Source organism: Hyperolius riggenbachi, chromosome 4 (assembly GCF_040937935.1).
Source record: "Hyperolius riggenbachi isolate aHypRig1 chromosome 4, aHypRig1.pri, whole genome shotgun sequence".
Classification (NCBI taxonomy): domain Eukaryota; kingdom Metazoa; phylum Chordata; class Amphibia; order Anura; family Hyperoliidae; genus Hyperolius; species Hyperolius riggenbachi.
In genome coordinates, this window is record NC_090649.1 from 7862689 (window position 1) to 7877460 (window position 14772).

Genomic DNA, 14772 nt, shown 5'->3' on the forward strand with positions numbered 1-14772 from the left:
CTATGTTTCTGCCCAGTTTCAAACTGGGGACCTTTCGCGTGTTAGGCGAACGTGATAACCACTACACTACAAAAACCACCTACACTTCTCAGGGTGTACCCACAAGCGGCTCATTTTACCCAAGCAAAGCTTGTTTTAACCACGTGCAGCTCATTTTAACCACACGCAGCTCATTTTAACCACACGCAACAACTAGGATCCACATCTGTCCTGATCAAGCTAACACGCTACTTTGGACTAACTCCAGCTCTTTTGCTTGGAGACAACTGGATCAAGAGGAGTAGGCAGACTAATGTGAGTTTTGTCAAGGTGCAGCTAGCATTGGAGGCCAAAAATCTTCTTTAGAAAGGAGGGGAATAGACCACTTTATGGAACAAAAAGCATCGCTGTTTCTGCCCAGTTTCGAGCTGGGGACCTTTTGCGTGTAAAGGAAACGTGATAACCACTACACTACAGAAACCTCCGGTGGAAACTGATTGCAATTTTCCTACCAAGAAGAAAGCAGTGCTCGCATAGGAACATAGACAACTGGCATATTGGGAACTAATACTCAAAAGAACCTTCCACATGAGAAAGGGAGCAATAAAGTAGCTATGAGAGGTAACAACATCTAAAATGTTGGGCTTAGGTCAATAGAGTATGCTTGAGTAAAAAAAAAGGCATTCGGGAATAGAAAGGTGGGGAGGGGAAAGACAACCATGGCATGCAGCAAAATATCATAAGTCTTAACTACTGGGAAAGCCTGAACTTTGCAGATGATGCGACGGCAACCAAAGTGGCAGTACTTGGAGAAGGGCTGGATAGGAAGAAGACAAGGGAGGTTGGAGTCAAAGGCAAATTCCAGGCAATATAAACTTACAAAGCAGGTGGTAGGACAGTTCTACTTCTAGATAGTGCAGTATCTAGGGAGAAGGAAAAGAGACAAAGCTTGGTGTTTTGCAAGTTGAGTTTTAGATCTCTCTTAGATGGATATGCATGTAGGGATGGCTGAGAGGCAGTCTGAAAGAGGCTATTAGCAGTTGCCTGAGAAAGTGAGTGAAGAAAAGACACTGGCCAGTCACATTGAGAGCCAGCTTGCAAGCGTATGGAGCAAGGGAAGGAGGAGTGCTTTGGATGGCAAAAAGTTAGAGGTAGACACTGTTTCTGCCCGGTTTCGAACCGGGGACCTTTCGCGTGTGAGGCGAACGTGATAACCACTACACTACAGAAACCAGACACTTCTTGCTTGTCCTGGAGCCCCGAAAGAGGAAAAGTAGAGCTTTTCATGAATATGATTAAGCCAGACAGGTAAATACTCATGCATGCGTAAGTGGAGCCTGCGTGAAAAGGAAAGAAGACCAGAGAAAAAGCCATGTTTCTGTCCAGTTTCGAACTGGGGACCTTTCGCGTGTTAGGCGAACGTGATAACCACTACACTACAGAAACCACCTACACTTCTCAGGGTGTACCCACAAGCGGCTCATTTTACCCAAGCAAAGCTTGTTTTAACCACGTGCAGCTCATTTTAACCACGTGCAGCTCATTTTAACCACACGCAGCTCATTTTAACCACACGCAACAACTAGGATCCACATCTGTCCTGATCAAGCTAACACGCTACTTTGGACTAACTCCAGCTCTTTTGCTTGGAGACAACTGGATCAAGAGGAGTAGGCAGACTAATGTGAGTTTTGTCAAGGTGCAGCTAGCATTGGAGGCCAAAAATCTTCTTTAGAAAGGAGGGGAATAGACCACTTTATGGAACAAAAAGCATCGCTGTTTCTGCCCAGTTTCGAGCTGGGGACCTTTTGCGTGTAAAGCAAACGTGATAACCACTACACTACAGAAACCTCCGGTGGAAACTGATTGCAATTTTGCTACCAAGAAGAAAGCAGTGCTCGCATAGGAACATAGACAACTGGCATATTGGGAACTAATACTCAAAAGAACCTTCCACATGAGAAAGGGAGCAATAAAGTAACTATGAGAGGTAACAACATCTAAAATGTTGGGCTTAGGTCAATAGAGTATGCTTGAGTAAAAAAAAAGGCATTCGGGAATAGAAAGGTGGGGAGGGGAAAGACAACCATGGCATGCAGCAAAATATAATAAGTCTTAACTACTGGGAAAGCCTGAACTTTGCAGATGATGCGACGGCAACCAAAGTGGCAGTACTTGGAGAAGGGCTGGATAGGAAGAAGACAAGGGAGGTTGGAGTCAAAGGCAAATTCCAGGCAATATAAACTTAAAAAGCAGGTGGTAGGACAGTTCTACTTCTAGATAGTGCAGTATCTAGGGAGAAGGAAAAGAGACAAAGCTTGGTGTTTTGCAAGTTGAGTTTTAGATCTCTCTTAGATGGATATGCATGTAGGGATGGCTGAGAGGCAGTCTGAAAGAGGCTATTAGCAGTTGCCTGAGAAAGTGAGTGAAGAAAAGACACTGGCCAGTCACATTGAGGGCCAGCTTGCAAGCGTATGGAGCAAGGGAAGGAGGAGTGCTTTGGATGGCAAAAAGTTAAAGGTAGACACTGTTTCTGCCCAGTTTTGAACCGGGGACCTTTCGCGTGTGAGGCGAACGTGATAACCACTACACTACAGAAACCAGACACTTCTTGCTTGTTCTGGAGCCCCGAAAGAGGAAAAGTAGAGCTTTTCATGAATATGATTAAGCCAGACAGGTAAAGACTCATGCATGCGTAAGTGGAGCCTGCGTGAAAAGGAAAGAAGACCAGAGAAAAAGCCATGTTTCTGCCCAGTTTCGAACTGGGGACCTTTCGCGTGTTAGGCGAACGTGATAACCACTACACTACAGAAACCACCTACACTTCTCAGGGTGTACCCACAAGCGGCTCATTTTACCCAAGCAAAGCTTGTTTTAACCACGTGCAGCTCATTTTAACCACACGCAGCTCATTTTAACCACACGCAACAACTAGGATCCACATCTGTCCTGATCAAGCTAACACGCTACTTTGGACTAACTCCAGCTCTTTTGCTTGGAGACAACTGGATCAAGAGGAGTAGGCAGACTAATGTGAGTTTTGTCAAGGTGCAGCTAGCATTGGAGGCCAAAAATCTTCTTTAGAAAGGAGGGGAATAGACCACTTTATGGAACAAAAAGCATCGCTGTTTCTGCCCAGTTTCGAGCTGGGGACCTTTTGCGTGTAAAGCAAACGTGATAACCACTACACTACAGAAACCTCCGGTGGAAACTGATTGCAATTTTGCTACCAAGAAGAAAGCAGTGCTCGCATAGGAACATAGACAACTGGCATATTGGGAACTAATACTCAAAAGAACCTTCCACATGAGAAAGGGAGCAATAAAGTAGCTATGAGAGGTAACAACATCTAAAATGTTGGGCTTAGGTCAATAGAGTATGCTTGAGTAAAAAAAAAGGCATTCGGGAATAGAAAGGTGGGGAGGGGAAAGACAACCATGGCATGCAGCAAAATATCATAAGTCTTAACTACTGGGAAAGCCTGAACTTTGCAGATGATGCGACGGCAACCAAAGTGGCAGTACTTGGAGAAGGGCTGGATAGGAAGAAGACAAGGGAGGTTGGAGTCAAAGGCAAATTCCAGGCAATATAAACTTACAAAGCAGGTGGTAGGACAGTTGTACTTCTAGATAGTGCAGTATCTAGGGAGAAGGAAAAGAGACAAAGCTTGGTGTTTTGCAAGTTGAGTTTTAGATCTCTCTTAGATGGATATGCATGTAGGGATGGTTGAGAGGCAGTCTGAAAGAGGCTATTAGCAGTTGCCTGAGAAAGTGAGTGAAGAAAAGACACTGGCCAGTCACATTGAGGGCCAGCTTGCAAGCGTATGGAGCAAGGGAAGGAGGAGTGCTTTGGATGGCAAAAAGTTAAAGGTAGACACTGTTTCTGCCCGGTTTCGAACCGGGGACCTTTCGCGTGTGAGGCGAACGTGATAACCACTACACTACAGAAACCAGACACTTCTTGCTTGTCCTGGAGCCCCGAAAGAGGAAAAGTAGAGCTTTTCATGAATATGATTAAGCCAGACAGGTAAAGACTCATGCATGCGTAAGTGGAGCCTGCGTGAAAAGGAAAGAAGACCAGAGAAAAAGCCATGTTTCTGCCCAGTTTCGAACTGGGGACCTTTCGCGTGTTAGGCGAACGTGATAACCACTACACTACAGAAACCACCTACACTTCTCAGGGTGTACCCACAAGCAGCTCATTTTACCCAAGCAAAGCTTGTTTTAACCACGTGCAGCTCATTTTAACCACACGCAGCTCATGTTAACGACATGCAACAACTAGGATCCACATCTGTCCTGATCAAGCTAACACGCTACTTTGGACTAACTCCAGCTCTTTTGCTTGGAGACAACTGGATCAAGAGGAGTAGGCAGACTAATGTGAGTTTTGTCCAGGTGCAGCTAGCATTGGAGGCCAAAAATCTTCTTTAGAAAGGAGGGGAATAGACCACTTTATGGAACAAAAAGCATCGCTGTTTCTGCCCAGTTTTGAGCTGGGGACCTTTTGCGTGTAAAGCAAACGTGATAACCACTACACTACAGAAACCTCCGGTGGAAACTGATTGCAATTTTGCTACCAAGAAGAAAGCAGTGCTCGCATAGGAACATAGACAACTGGCATATTGGGAACTAATACTCAAAAGAACCTTCCACATGAGAAAGGGAGCAATAAAGTAGCTATGAGAGGTAACAACATCTAAAATGTTGGGCTTAGGTCAATAGAGTATGCTTGAGTAAAAAAAAAGGCATTCGGGAATAGAAAGGTGGGGAGGGGAAAGACAACCATGGCATGCAGCAAAATATCATAAGTCTTAACTACTGGGAAAGCCTGAACTTTGCAGATGATGCGACGGCAACCAAAGTGGCAGTACTTGGAGAAGGGCTGGATAGGAAGAAGACAAGGGAGGTTGGAGTCAAAGGCAAATTCCAGGCAATATAAACTTACAAAGCAGGTGGTAGGACAGTTCTACTTCTAGATAGTGCAGTATCTAGGGAGAAGGAAAAGAGACAAAGCTTGGTGTTTTGCAAGTTGAGTTTTAGATCTCTCTTAGATGGATATGCATGTAGGGATGGCTGAGAGGCAGTCTGAAAGAGGCTATTAGCAGTTGCCTGAGAAAGTGAGTGAAGAAAAGACACTGGCCAGTCACATTGAGGGCCAGCTTGCAAGCGTATGGAGCAAGGGAAGGAGGAGTGCTTTGGATGGCAAAAAGTTAAAGGTAGACACTGTTTCTGCCCGGTTTCGAACCGGGGACCTTTCGCGTGTGAGGCGAACGTGATAACCACTACACTACAGAAACCAGACACTTCTTGCTTGTCCTGGAGCCCCAAAAGAGGAAAAGTAGAGCTTTTCATGAATATGATTAAGCCAGACAGGTAAAGACTCATGCATGCGTAAGTGGAGCCTGCGTGAAAAGGAAAGAAGACCAGAGAAAAAGCCATGTTTCTGCCCAGTTTCGAACTGGGGACCTTTCGCGTGTTAGGCGAACGTGATAACCACTACACTACAGAAACCACCTACACTTCTCAGGGTGTACCCACAAGCGGCTCATTTTACCCAAGCAAAGCTTGTTTTAACCACGTGCAGCTCATTTTAACCACACGCAGCTCATGTTAACCACACGCAACAACTAGGATCCACATCTGTCCTGATCAAGCTAACACGCTACTTTGGACTAACTCCAGCTCTTTTGCTTGGAGACAACTGGATCAAGAGGAGTAGGCAGACTAATGTGAGTTTTGTCAAGGTGCAGCTAGCATTGGAGGCCAAAAATCTTCTTTAGAAAGGAGGGGAATAGACCACTTTATGGAACAAAAAGCATTGCTGTTTCTGCCCAGTTTCGAGCTGGGGACCTTTTGCGTGTAAAGCAAATGTGATAACCACTACACTACAAAAACCTCCGGTGGAAACTGATTGCAATTTTGCTACCAAGAAGAAAGCAGTGCTCGCATAGGAACATAGACAACTGGCATATTGGGAACTAATACTCAAAAGAACCTTCCACATGAGAAAGGGAGCAATAAAGTAGCTATGAGAGGTAACAACATCTAAAATGTTGGGCTTAGGTCAATAGAGTATGCTTGAGTAAAAAAAAAGGCATTCGGGAATAGAAAGGTGGGGAGGGGAAAGACAACCATGGCATGCAGCAAAATATCATAAGTCTTAACTACTGGGAAAGCCTGAACTTTGCAGATGATGCGACGGCAACCAAAGTGGCAGTACTTGGAGAAGGGCTGGATAGGAAGAAGACAAGGGAGGTTGGAGTCAAAGGCAAATTCCAGGCAATATAAACTTACAAAGCAGGTGGTAGGACAGTTCTACTTCTAGATAGTGCAGTATCTAGGGAGAAGGAAAAGAGACAAAGCTTGGTGTTTTGCAAGTTGAGTTTTAGATCTCTCTTAGATGGATATGCATGTAGGGATGGCTGAGAGGCAGTCTGAAAGAGGCTATTAGCAGTTGCCTGAGAAAGTGAGTGAAGAAAAGACACTGGCCAGTCACATTGAGGGCCAGTTTGCAAGCGTATGGAGCAAGGGAAGGAGGAGTGCTTTGGATGGCAAAAAGTTAAAGGTAGACACTGTTTCTGCCCGGTTTCGAACCGGGGACCTTTCGCGTGTGAGGCGAACGTGATAACCACTACACTACAGAAACCAGACACTTCTTGCTTGTCCTGGAGCCCCGAAAGAGGAAAAGTAGAGCTTTTCATGAATATGATTAAGCCAGACAGGTAAAGACTCATGCATGCGTAAGTGGAGCCTGCGTGAAAAGGAAAGAAGACCAGAGAAAAAGCCATGTTTCTGCCCAGTTTTGAACTGGGGACCTTTCGCGTGTTAGGCGAACGTTATAACCACTACACTACAGAAACCACCTACACTTCTCAGGGTGTACCCACAAGCGGCTCATTTTACCCAAGCAAAGCTTGTTTTAACCACGTGCAGCTCATTTTAACCACACGCAGCTCATTTTAACCACACGCAACAACTAGGATCCACATCTGTCCTGATCAAGCTAACACGCTACTTTGGACTAACTCCAGCTCTTTTGCTTGGAGACAACTGGATCAAGAGGAGTAGGCAGACTAATGTGAGTTTTGTCAAGGTGCAGCTAGCATTGGAGGCCAAAAATCTTCTTTAGAAAGGAGGGGAATAGACCACTTTATGGAACAAAAAGCATCGCTGTTTCTGCCCAGTTTCAAGCTGGGGACCTTTTGCGTGTAAAGCAAACGTGATAACCACTACACTACAGAAACCTCCAGTGGAAACTGATTGCAATTTTGCTACCAAGAAGAAAGCAGTGCTCGCATAGGAACATAGACAACTGGCATATTGGGAACTAATACTCAAAAGAACCTTCCACATGAGAAAGGGAGCAATAAAGTAGCTATGAGAGGTAACAACATCTAAAATGTTGGGCTTAGGTCAATAGAGTATGCTTGAGTAAAAAAAAAGGCATTCGGGAATAGAAAGGTGGGGAGGGGAAAGACAACCATGGCATGCAGCAAAATATCATAAGTCTTAACTACTGGGAAAGCCTGAACTTTGCAGATGATGCGACGGCAACCAAAGTGGCAGTACTTGGAGAAGGGCTGGATAGGAAGAAGACAAGGGAGGTTGGAGTCAAAGGCAAATTCCAGGCAATATAAACTTACAAAGCAGGTGGTAGGACAGTTCTACTTCTAGATAGTGCAGTATCTAGGGAGAAGGAAAAGAGACAAAGCTTGGTGTTTTGCAAGTTGAGTTTTAGATCTCTCTTAGATGGATATGCATGTAGGGATGGCTGAGAGGCAGTCTGAAAGAGGCTATTAGCAGTTGCCTGAGAAAGTGAGTGAAGAAAAGACACTGGCCAGTCACATTGAGGGCCAGTTTGCAAGCGTATGGAGCAAGGGAAGGAGGAGTGCTTTGGATGGCAAAAAGTTAAAGGTAGACACTGTTTCTGCCCGGTTTCGAACCGGGGACCTTTCGCGTGTGAGGCGAACGTGATAACCACTACACTACAGAAACCAGACACTTCTTGCTTGTCCTGGAGCCCCGAAAGAGGAAAAGTAGAGCTTTTCATGAATATGATTAAGCCAGACAGGTAAAGACTCATGCATGCGTAAGTGGAGCCTGCGTGAAAAGGAAAGAAGACCAGAGAAAAAGCCATGTTTCTGCCCAGTTTTGAACTGGGGACCTTTCGCGTGTTAGGCGAACGTTATAACCACTACACTACAGAAACCACCTACACTTCTCAGGGTGTACCCACAAGCGGCTCATTTTACCCAAGCAAAGCTTGTTTTAACCACGTGCAGCTCATTTTAACCACACGCAGCTCATTTTAACCACACGCAACAACTAGGATCCACATCTGTCCTGATCAAGCTAACACGCTACTTTGGACTAACTCCAGCTCTTTTGCTTGGAGACAACTGGATCAAGAGGAGTAGGCAGACTAATGTGAGTTTTGTCAAGGTGCAGCTAGCATTGGAGGCCAAAAATCTTCTTTAGAAAGGAGGGGAATAGACCACTTTATGGAACAAAAAGCATCGCTGTTTCTGCCCAGTTTTGAGCTGGGGACCTTTTGCGTGTAAAGCAAACGTGATAACCACTACACTACAGAAACCTCCGGTGGAAACTGATTGCAATTTTGCTACCAAGAAGAAAGCAGTGCTCGCATAGGAACATAGACAACTGGCATATTGGGAACTAATACTCAAAAGAACCTTCCACATAAGAAAGGGAGCAATAAAGTAGCTATGAGAGGTAACAACATCTAAAATGTTGGGCTTAGGTCAATAGAGTATGCTTGAGTAAAAAAAAAGGCATTCGGGAATAGAAAGGTGGGGAGGGGAAAGACAACCATGGCATGCAGCAAAATATCATAAGTCTTAACTACTGGGAAAGCCTGAACTTTGCAGATGATGCGACGACAACCAAAGTGGCAGTACTTGGAGAAGGGCTGGATAGGAAGAAGACAAGGGAGGTTGGAGTCAAAGGCAAATTCCAGGCAATATAAACTTACAAAGCAGGTGGTAGGACAGTTCTACTTCTAGATAGTGCAGTATCTAGGGAGAAGGAAAAGAGACAAAGCTTGGTGTTTTGCAAGTTGAGTTTTAGATCTCTCTTAGATGGATATGCATGTAGGGATGGCTGAGAGGCAGTCTGAAAGAGGCTATTAGCAGTTGCCTGAGAAAGTGAGTGAAGAAAAGACACTGGCCAGTCACATTGAGGGCCAGCTTGCAAGCGTATGGAGCAAGGGAAGGAGGAGTGCTTTGGATGGCAAAAAGTTAAAGGTAGACACTGTTTCTGCCCGGTTTCGAACCGGGGACCTTTCGCGTGTGAGGCGAACGTGATAACCACTACACTACAGAAACCAGACACTTCTTGCTTGTCCTGGAGCCCCGAAAGAGGAAAAGTAGAGCTTTTCATGAATATGATTAAGCCAGACAGGTAAAGACTCATGCATGCGTAAGTGGAGCCTGCGTGAAAAGGAAAGAAGACCAGAGAAAAAGCCATGTTTCTGCCCAGTTTTGAACTGGGGACCTTTCGCGTGTTAGGCGAACGTTATAACCACTACACTACAGAAACCACCTACACTTCTCAGGGTGTACCCACAAGCGGCTCATTTTACCCAAGCAAAGCTTGTTTTAACCACGTGCAGCTCATTTTAACCACACGCAGCTCATTTTAACCACACGCAACAACTAGGATCCACATCTGTCCTGATCAAGCTAACACGCTACTTTGGACTAACTCCAGCTCTTTTGCTTGGAGACAACTGGATCAAGAGGAGTAGGCAGACTAATGTGAGTTTTGTCAAGGTGCAGCTAGCATTGGAGGCCAAAAATCTTCTTTAGAAAGGAGGGGAATAGACCACTTTATGGAACAAAAAGCATCGCTGTTTCTGCCCAGTTTTGAGCTGGGGACCTTTTGCGTGTAAAGCAAACGTGATAACCACTACACTACAGAAACCTCCGGTGGAAACTGATTGCAATTTTGCTACCAAGAAGAAAGCAGTGCTCGCATAGGAACATAGACAACTGGCATATTGGGAACTAATACTCAAAAGAACCTTCCACATGAGAAAGGGAGCAATAAAGTAGCTATGAGAGGTAACAACATCTAAAATGTTGGGCTTAGGTCAATAGAGTATGCTTGAGTAAAAAAAAAGGCATTCGGGAATAGAAAGGTGGGGAGGGGAAAGACAACCATGGCATGCAGCAAAATATCATAAGTCTTAACTACTGGGAAAGCCTGAACTTTGCAGATGATGCGACGGCAACCAAAGTGGCAGTACTTGGAGAAGGGCTGGATAGGAAGAAGACAAGGGAGGTTGGAGTCAAAGGCAAATTCCAGGCAATATAAACTTACAAAGCAGGTGGTAGGACAGTTCTACTTCTAGATAGTGCAGTATCTAGGGAGAAGGAAAAGAGACAAAGCTTGGTGTTTTGCAAGTTGAGTTTTAGATCTCTCTTAGATGGATATGCATGTAGGGATGGCTGAGAGGCAGTCTGAAAGAGGCTATTAGCAGTTGCCTGAGAAAGTGAGTGAAGAAAAGACACTGGCCAGTCACATTGAGAGCCAGCTTGCAAGCGTATGGAGCAAGGGAAGGAGGAGTGCTTTGGATGGCAAAAAGTTAGAGGTAGACACTGTTTCTGCCCGGTTTCGAACCGGGGACCTTTCGCGTGTGAGGCGAACGTGATAACCACTACACTACAGAAACCAGACACTTCTTGCTTGTCCTGGAGCCCCGAAAGAGGAAAAGTAGAGCTTTTCATGAATATGATTAAGCCAGACAGGTAAAGACTCATGCATGCGTAAGTGGAGCCTGCGTGAAAAGGAAAGAAGACCAGAGAAAAAGCCATGTTTCTGCCCAGTTTCGAACTGGGGACCTTTCGCGTGTTAGGCGAACGTGATAACCACTACACTACAGAAACCACCTACACTTCTCAGGGTGTACCCACAAGCGGCTCATTTTACCCAAGCAAAGCTTGTTTTAACCACGTGCAGCTCATTTTAACCACACGCAGCTCATTTTAACCACACGCAACAACTAGGATCCACATCTGTCCTGATCAAGCTAACACGCTACTTTGGACTAACTCCAGCTCTTTTGCTTGGAGACAACTGGATCAAGAGGAGTAGGCAGACTAATGTGAGTTTTGTCAAGGTGCAGCTAGCATTGGAGGCCAAAAATCTTCTTTAGAAAGGAGGGGAATAGACCACTTTATGGAACAAAAAGCATCGCTGTTTCTGCCCAGTTTCGAGCTGGGGACCTTTTGCGTGTAAAGCAAACGTGATAACCACTACACTACAGAAACCTCCGGTGGAAACTGATTGCAATTTTGCTACCAAGAAGAAAGCAGTGCTCGCATAGGAACATAGACAACTGGCATATTGGGAACTAATACTCAAAAGAACCTTCCACATGAGAAAGGGAGCAATAAAGTAGCTATGAGAGGTAACAACATCTAAAATGTTGGGCTTAGGTCAATAGAGTATGCTTGAGTAAAAAAAAAGGCATTCGGGAATAGAAAGGTGGGGAGGGGAAAGACAACCATGGCATGCAGCAAAATATCATAAGTCTTAACTACTGGGAAAGCCTGAACTTTGCAGATGATGCGACGGCAACCAAAGTGGCAGTACTTGGAGAAGGGCTGGATAGGAAGAAGACAAGGGAGGTTGGAGTCAAAGGCAAATTCCAGGCAATATAAACTTACAAAGCAGGTGGTAGGACAGTTGTACTTCTAGATAGTGCAGTATCTAGGGAGAAGGAAAAGAGACAAAGCTTGGTGTTTTGCAAGTTGAGTTTTAGATCTCTCTTAGATGGATATGCATGTAGGGATGGTTGAGAGGCAGTCTGAAAGAGGCTATTAGCAGTTGCCTGAGAAAGTGAGTGAAGAAAAGACACTGGCCAGTCACATTGAGGGCCAGCTTGCAAGCGTATGGAGCAAGGGAAGGAGGAGTGCTTTGGATGGCAAAAAGTTAAAGGTAGACACTGTTTCTGCCCGGTTTCGAACCGGGGACCTTTCGCGTGTGAGGCGAACGTGATAACCACTACACTACAGAAACCAGACACTTCTTGCTTGTCCTGGAGCCCCGAAAGAGGAAAAGTAGAGCTTTTCATGAATATGATTAAGCCAGACAGGTAAAGACTCATGCATGCGTAAGTGGAGCCTGCGTGAAAAGGAAAGAAGACCAGAGAAAAAGCCATGTTTCTGCCCAGTTTCGAACTGGGGACCTTTCGCGTGTTAGGCGAACGTGATAACCACTACACTACAGAAACCACCTACACTTCTCAGGGTGTACCCACAAGCAGCTCATTTTACCCAAGCAAAGCTTGTTTTAACCACGTGCAGCTCATTTTAACCACACGCAGCTCATGTTAACGACATGCAACAACTAGGATCCACATCTGTCCTGATCAAGCTAACACGCTACTTTGGACTAACTCCAGCTCTTTTGCTTGGAGACAACTGGATCAAGAGGAGTAGGCAGACTAATGTGAGTTTTGTCCAGGTGCAGCTAGCATTGGAGGCCAAAAATCTTCTTTAGAAAGGAGGGGAATAGACCACTTTATGGAACAAAAAGCATCGCTGTTTCTGCCCAGTTTTGAGCTGGGGACCTTTTGCGTGTAAAGCAAACGTGATAACCACTACACTACAGAAACCTCCGGTGGAAACTGATTGCAATTTTGCTACCAAGAAGAAAGCAGTGCTCGCATAGGAACATAGACAACTGGCATATTGGGAACTAATACTCAAAAGAACCTTCCACATGAGAAAGGGAGCAATAAAGTAGCTATGAGAGGTAACAACATCTAAAATGTTGGGCTTAGGTCAATAGAGTATGCTTGAGTAAAAAAAAAGGCATTCGGGAATAGAAAGGTGGGGAGGGGAAAGACAACCATGGCATGCAGCAAAATATCATAAGTCTTAACTACTGGGAAAGCCTGAACTTTGCAGATGATGCGACGGCAACCAAAGTGGCAGTACTTGGAGAAGGGCTGGATAGGAAGAAGACAAGGGAGGTTGGAGTCAAAGGCAAATTCCAGGCAATATAAACTTACAAAGCAGGTGGTAGGACAGTTCTACTTCTAGATAGTGCAGTATCTAGGGAGAAGGAAAAGAGACAAAGCTTGGTGTTTTGCAAGTTGAGTTTTAGATCTCTCTTAGATGGATATGCATGTAGGGATGGCTGAGAGGCAGTCTGAAAGAGGCTATTAGCAGTTGCCTGAGAAAGTGAGTGAAGAAAAGACACTGGCCAGTCACATTGAGGGCCAGCTTGCAAGCGTATGGAGCAAGGGAAGGAGGAGTGCTTTGGATGGCAAAAAGTTAAAGGTAGACACTGTTTCTGCCCGGTTTCGAACCGGGGACCTTTCGCGTGTGAGGCGAACGTGATAACCACTACACTACAGAAACCAGACACTTCTTGCTTGTCCTGGAGCCCCAAAAGAGGAAAAGTAGAGCTTTTCATGAATATGATTAAGCCAGACAGGTAAAGACTCATGCATGCGTAAGTGGAGCCTGCGTGAAAAGGAAAGAAGACCAGAGAAAAAGCCATGTTTCTGCCCAGTTTCGAACTGGGGACCTTTCGCGTGTTAGGCGAACGTGATAACCACTACACTACAGAAACCACCTACACTTCTCAGGGTGTACCCACAAGCGGCTCATTTTACCCAAGCAAAGCTTGTTTTAACCACGTGCAGCTCATTTTAACCACACGCAGCTCATGTTAACCACACGCAACAACTAGGATCCACATCTGTCCTGATCAAGCTAACACGCTACTTTGGACTAACTCCAGCTCTTTTGCTTGGAGACAACTGGATCAAGAGGAGTAGGCAGACTAATGTGAGTTTTGTCAAGGTGCAGCTAGCATTGGAGGCCAAAAATCTTCTTTAGAAAGGAGGGGAATAGACCACTTTATGGAACAAAAAGCATTGCTGTTTCTGCCCAGTTTCGAGCTGGGGACCTTTTGCGTGTAAAGCAAATGTGATAACCACTACACTACAAAAACCTCCGGTGGAAACTGATTGCAATTTTGCTACCAAGAAGAAAGCAGTGCTCGCATAGGAACATAGACAACTGGCATATTGGGAACTAATACTCAAAAGAACCTTCCACATGAGAAAGGGAGCAATAAAGTAGCTATGAGAGGTAACAACATCTAAAATGTTGGGCTTAGGTCAATAGAGTATGCTTGAGTAAAAAAAAAGGCATTCGGGAATAGAAAGGTGGGGAGGGGAAAGAAAACCATGGCATGCAGCAAAATATCATAAGTCTTAACTACTGGGAAAGCCTGAACTTTGCAGATGATGCGACGGCAACCAAAGTGGCAGTACTTGGAGAAGGGCTGGATAGGAAGAAGACAAGGGAGGTTGGAGTCAAAGGCAAATTCCAGGCAATATAAACTTACAAAGCAGGTGGTAGGACAGTTCTACTTCTAGATAGTGCAGTATCTAGGGAGAAGGAAAAGAGACAAAGCTTGGTGTTTTGCAAGTTGAGTTTTAGATCTCTCTTAGATGGATATGCATGTAGGGATGGCTGAGAGGCAGTCTGAAAGAGGCTATTAGCAGTTGCCTGAGAAAGTGAGTGAAGAAAAGACACTGGCCAGTCACATTGAGGGCCAGTTTGCAAGCGTATGGAGCAAGGGAAGGAGGAGTGCTTTGGATGGCAAAAAGTTAAAGGTAGACACTGTTTCTGCCCGGTTTCGAACCGGGGACCTTTCGCGTGTGAGGCGAACGTGATAACCACTACACTACAGAAACCAGACACTTCTTGCTTGTCCTGGAGCCCCGAAAGAGGAAAAGTAGAGCTTT

General features: G+C 45.1%; 33 non-coding genes across 33 annotated transcripts; all 33 read right to left on the reverse strand.

Annotated features, from left to right (window-relative positions):
* Positions 1–3: 3 nt before the first annotated feature.
* On the reverse strand, positions 4–76 carry TRNAV-AAC (transfer RNA valine (anticodon AAC)). Its single transcript has one exon. It is a non-coding gene; the product is annotated as a tRNA-Val (tRNA).
* Positions 77–387: 311 nt separating this feature from the next.
* Positions 388–460, reverse strand: TRNAV-UAC (transfer RNA valine (anticodon UAC)). Its single transcript has one exon. It is a non-coding gene; the product is annotated as a tRNA-Val (tRNA).
* Positions 461–1138: 678 nt separating this feature from the next.
* Positions 1139–1211, reverse strand: TRNAV-CAC (transfer RNA valine (anticodon CAC)). Its single transcript has one exon. It is a non-coding gene; the product is annotated as a tRNA-Val (tRNA).
* A 141-nt stretch (positions 1212–1352) lies between these two features.
* On the reverse strand, positions 1353–1425 carry TRNAV-AAC (transfer RNA valine (anticodon AAC)). Its single transcript has one exon. It is a non-coding gene; the product is annotated as a tRNA-Val (tRNA).
* Positions 1426–1756: 331 nt separating this feature from the next.
* On the reverse strand, positions 1757–1829 carry TRNAV-UAC (transfer RNA valine (anticodon UAC)). Its single transcript has one exon. It is a non-coding gene; the product is annotated as a tRNA-Val (tRNA).
* Positions 1830–2507: 678 nt separating this feature from the next.
* On the reverse strand, positions 2508–2580 carry TRNAV-CAC (transfer RNA valine (anticodon CAC)). Its single transcript has one exon. It is a non-coding gene; the product is annotated as a tRNA-Val (tRNA).
* A 141-nt stretch (positions 2581–2721) lies between these two features.
* Positions 2722–2794, reverse strand: TRNAV-AAC (transfer RNA valine (anticodon AAC)). Its single transcript has one exon. It is a non-coding gene; the product is annotated as a tRNA-Val (tRNA).
* A 311-nt stretch (positions 2795–3105) lies between these two features.
* TRNAV-UAC (transfer RNA valine (anticodon UAC)) lies at positions 3106–3178 on the reverse strand. The gene has a single exon. It is a non-coding gene; the product is annotated as a tRNA-Val (tRNA).
* Positions 3179–3856: 678 nt separating this feature from the next.
* TRNAV-CAC (transfer RNA valine (anticodon CAC)) lies at positions 3857–3929 on the reverse strand. Its single transcript has one exon. It is a non-coding gene; the product is annotated as a tRNA-Val (tRNA).
* A 141-nt stretch (positions 3930–4070) lies between these two features.
* TRNAV-AAC (transfer RNA valine (anticodon AAC)) lies at positions 4071–4143 on the reverse strand. The gene has a single exon. It is a non-coding gene; the product is annotated as a tRNA-Val (tRNA).
* A 311-nt stretch (positions 4144–4454) lies between these two features.
* Positions 4455–4527, reverse strand: TRNAV-UAC (transfer RNA valine (anticodon UAC)). The gene has a single exon. It is a non-coding gene; the product is annotated as a tRNA-Val (tRNA).
* Positions 4528–5205: 678 nt separating this feature from the next.
* On the reverse strand, positions 5206–5278 carry TRNAV-CAC (transfer RNA valine (anticodon CAC)). Its single transcript has one exon. It is a non-coding gene; the product is annotated as a tRNA-Val (tRNA).
* A 141-nt stretch (positions 5279–5419) lies between these two features.
* On the reverse strand, positions 5420–5492 carry TRNAV-AAC (transfer RNA valine (anticodon AAC)). Its single transcript has one exon. It is a non-coding gene; the product is annotated as a tRNA-Val (tRNA).
* Positions 5493–5803: 311 nt separating this feature from the next.
* On the reverse strand, positions 5804–5876 carry TRNAV-UAC (transfer RNA valine (anticodon UAC)). Its single transcript has one exon. It is a non-coding gene; the product is annotated as a tRNA-Val (tRNA).
* Positions 5877–6554: 678 nt separating this feature from the next.
* Positions 6555–6627, reverse strand: TRNAV-CAC (transfer RNA valine (anticodon CAC)). Its single transcript has one exon. It is a non-coding gene; the product is annotated as a tRNA-Val (tRNA).
* Positions 6628–6768: 141 nt separating this feature from the next.
* On the reverse strand, positions 6769–6841 carry TRNAV-AAC (transfer RNA valine (anticodon AAC)). Its single transcript has one exon. It is a non-coding gene; the product is annotated as a tRNA-Val (tRNA).
* Positions 6842–7152: 311 nt separating this feature from the next.
* Positions 7153–7225, reverse strand: TRNAV-UAC (transfer RNA valine (anticodon UAC)). The gene has a single exon. It is a non-coding gene; the product is annotated as a tRNA-Val (tRNA).
* A 678-nt stretch (positions 7226–7903) lies between these two features.
* On the reverse strand, positions 7904–7976 carry TRNAV-CAC (transfer RNA valine (anticodon CAC)). The gene has a single exon. It is a non-coding gene; the product is annotated as a tRNA-Val (tRNA).
* A 141-nt stretch (positions 7977–8117) lies between these two features.
* TRNAV-AAC (transfer RNA valine (anticodon AAC)) lies at positions 8118–8190 on the reverse strand. The gene has a single exon. It is a non-coding gene; the product is annotated as a tRNA-Val (tRNA).
* Positions 8191–8501: 311 nt separating this feature from the next.
* On the reverse strand, positions 8502–8574 carry TRNAV-UAC (transfer RNA valine (anticodon UAC)). Its single transcript has one exon. It is a non-coding gene; the product is annotated as a tRNA-Val (tRNA).
* A 678-nt stretch (positions 8575–9252) lies between these two features.
* TRNAV-CAC (transfer RNA valine (anticodon CAC)) lies at positions 9253–9325 on the reverse strand. The gene has a single exon. It is a non-coding gene; the product is annotated as a tRNA-Val (tRNA).
* Positions 9326–9466: 141 nt separating this feature from the next.
* TRNAV-AAC (transfer RNA valine (anticodon AAC)) lies at positions 9467–9539 on the reverse strand. Its single transcript has one exon. It is a non-coding gene; the product is annotated as a tRNA-Val (tRNA).
* Positions 9540–9850: 311 nt separating this feature from the next.
* TRNAV-UAC (transfer RNA valine (anticodon UAC)) lies at positions 9851–9923 on the reverse strand. Its single transcript has one exon. It is a non-coding gene; the product is annotated as a tRNA-Val (tRNA).
* A 678-nt stretch (positions 9924–10601) lies between these two features.
* Positions 10602–10674, reverse strand: TRNAV-CAC (transfer RNA valine (anticodon CAC)). Its single transcript has one exon. It is a non-coding gene; the product is annotated as a tRNA-Val (tRNA).
* A 141-nt stretch (positions 10675–10815) lies between these two features.
* TRNAV-AAC (transfer RNA valine (anticodon AAC)) lies at positions 10816–10888 on the reverse strand. Its single transcript has one exon. It is a non-coding gene; the product is annotated as a tRNA-Val (tRNA).
* Positions 10889–11199: 311 nt separating this feature from the next.
* TRNAV-UAC (transfer RNA valine (anticodon UAC)) lies at positions 11200–11272 on the reverse strand. The gene has a single exon. It is a non-coding gene; the product is annotated as a tRNA-Val (tRNA).
* A 678-nt stretch (positions 11273–11950) lies between these two features.
* On the reverse strand, positions 11951–12023 carry TRNAV-CAC (transfer RNA valine (anticodon CAC)). The gene has a single exon. It is a non-coding gene; the product is annotated as a tRNA-Val (tRNA).
* Positions 12024–12164: 141 nt separating this feature from the next.
* TRNAV-AAC (transfer RNA valine (anticodon AAC)) lies at positions 12165–12237 on the reverse strand. The gene has a single exon. It is a non-coding gene; the product is annotated as a tRNA-Val (tRNA).
* A 311-nt stretch (positions 12238–12548) lies between these two features.
* On the reverse strand, positions 12549–12621 carry TRNAV-UAC (transfer RNA valine (anticodon UAC)). The gene has a single exon. It is a non-coding gene; the product is annotated as a tRNA-Val (tRNA).
* Positions 12622–13299: 678 nt separating this feature from the next.
* Positions 13300–13372, reverse strand: TRNAV-CAC (transfer RNA valine (anticodon CAC)). The gene has a single exon. It is a non-coding gene; the product is annotated as a tRNA-Val (tRNA).
* A 141-nt stretch (positions 13373–13513) lies between these two features.
* TRNAV-AAC (transfer RNA valine (anticodon AAC)) lies at positions 13514–13586 on the reverse strand. The gene has a single exon. It is a non-coding gene; the product is annotated as a tRNA-Val (tRNA).
* A 311-nt stretch (positions 13587–13897) lies between these two features.
* TRNAV-UAC (transfer RNA valine (anticodon UAC)) lies at positions 13898–13970 on the reverse strand. The gene has a single exon. It is a non-coding gene; the product is annotated as a tRNA-Val (tRNA).
* A 678-nt stretch (positions 13971–14648) lies between these two features.
* TRNAV-CAC (transfer RNA valine (anticodon CAC)) lies at positions 14649–14721 on the reverse strand. Its single transcript has one exon. It is a non-coding gene; the product is annotated as a tRNA-Val (tRNA).
* Between the last annotated feature and the right edge of the window lie 51 nt (positions 14722–14772).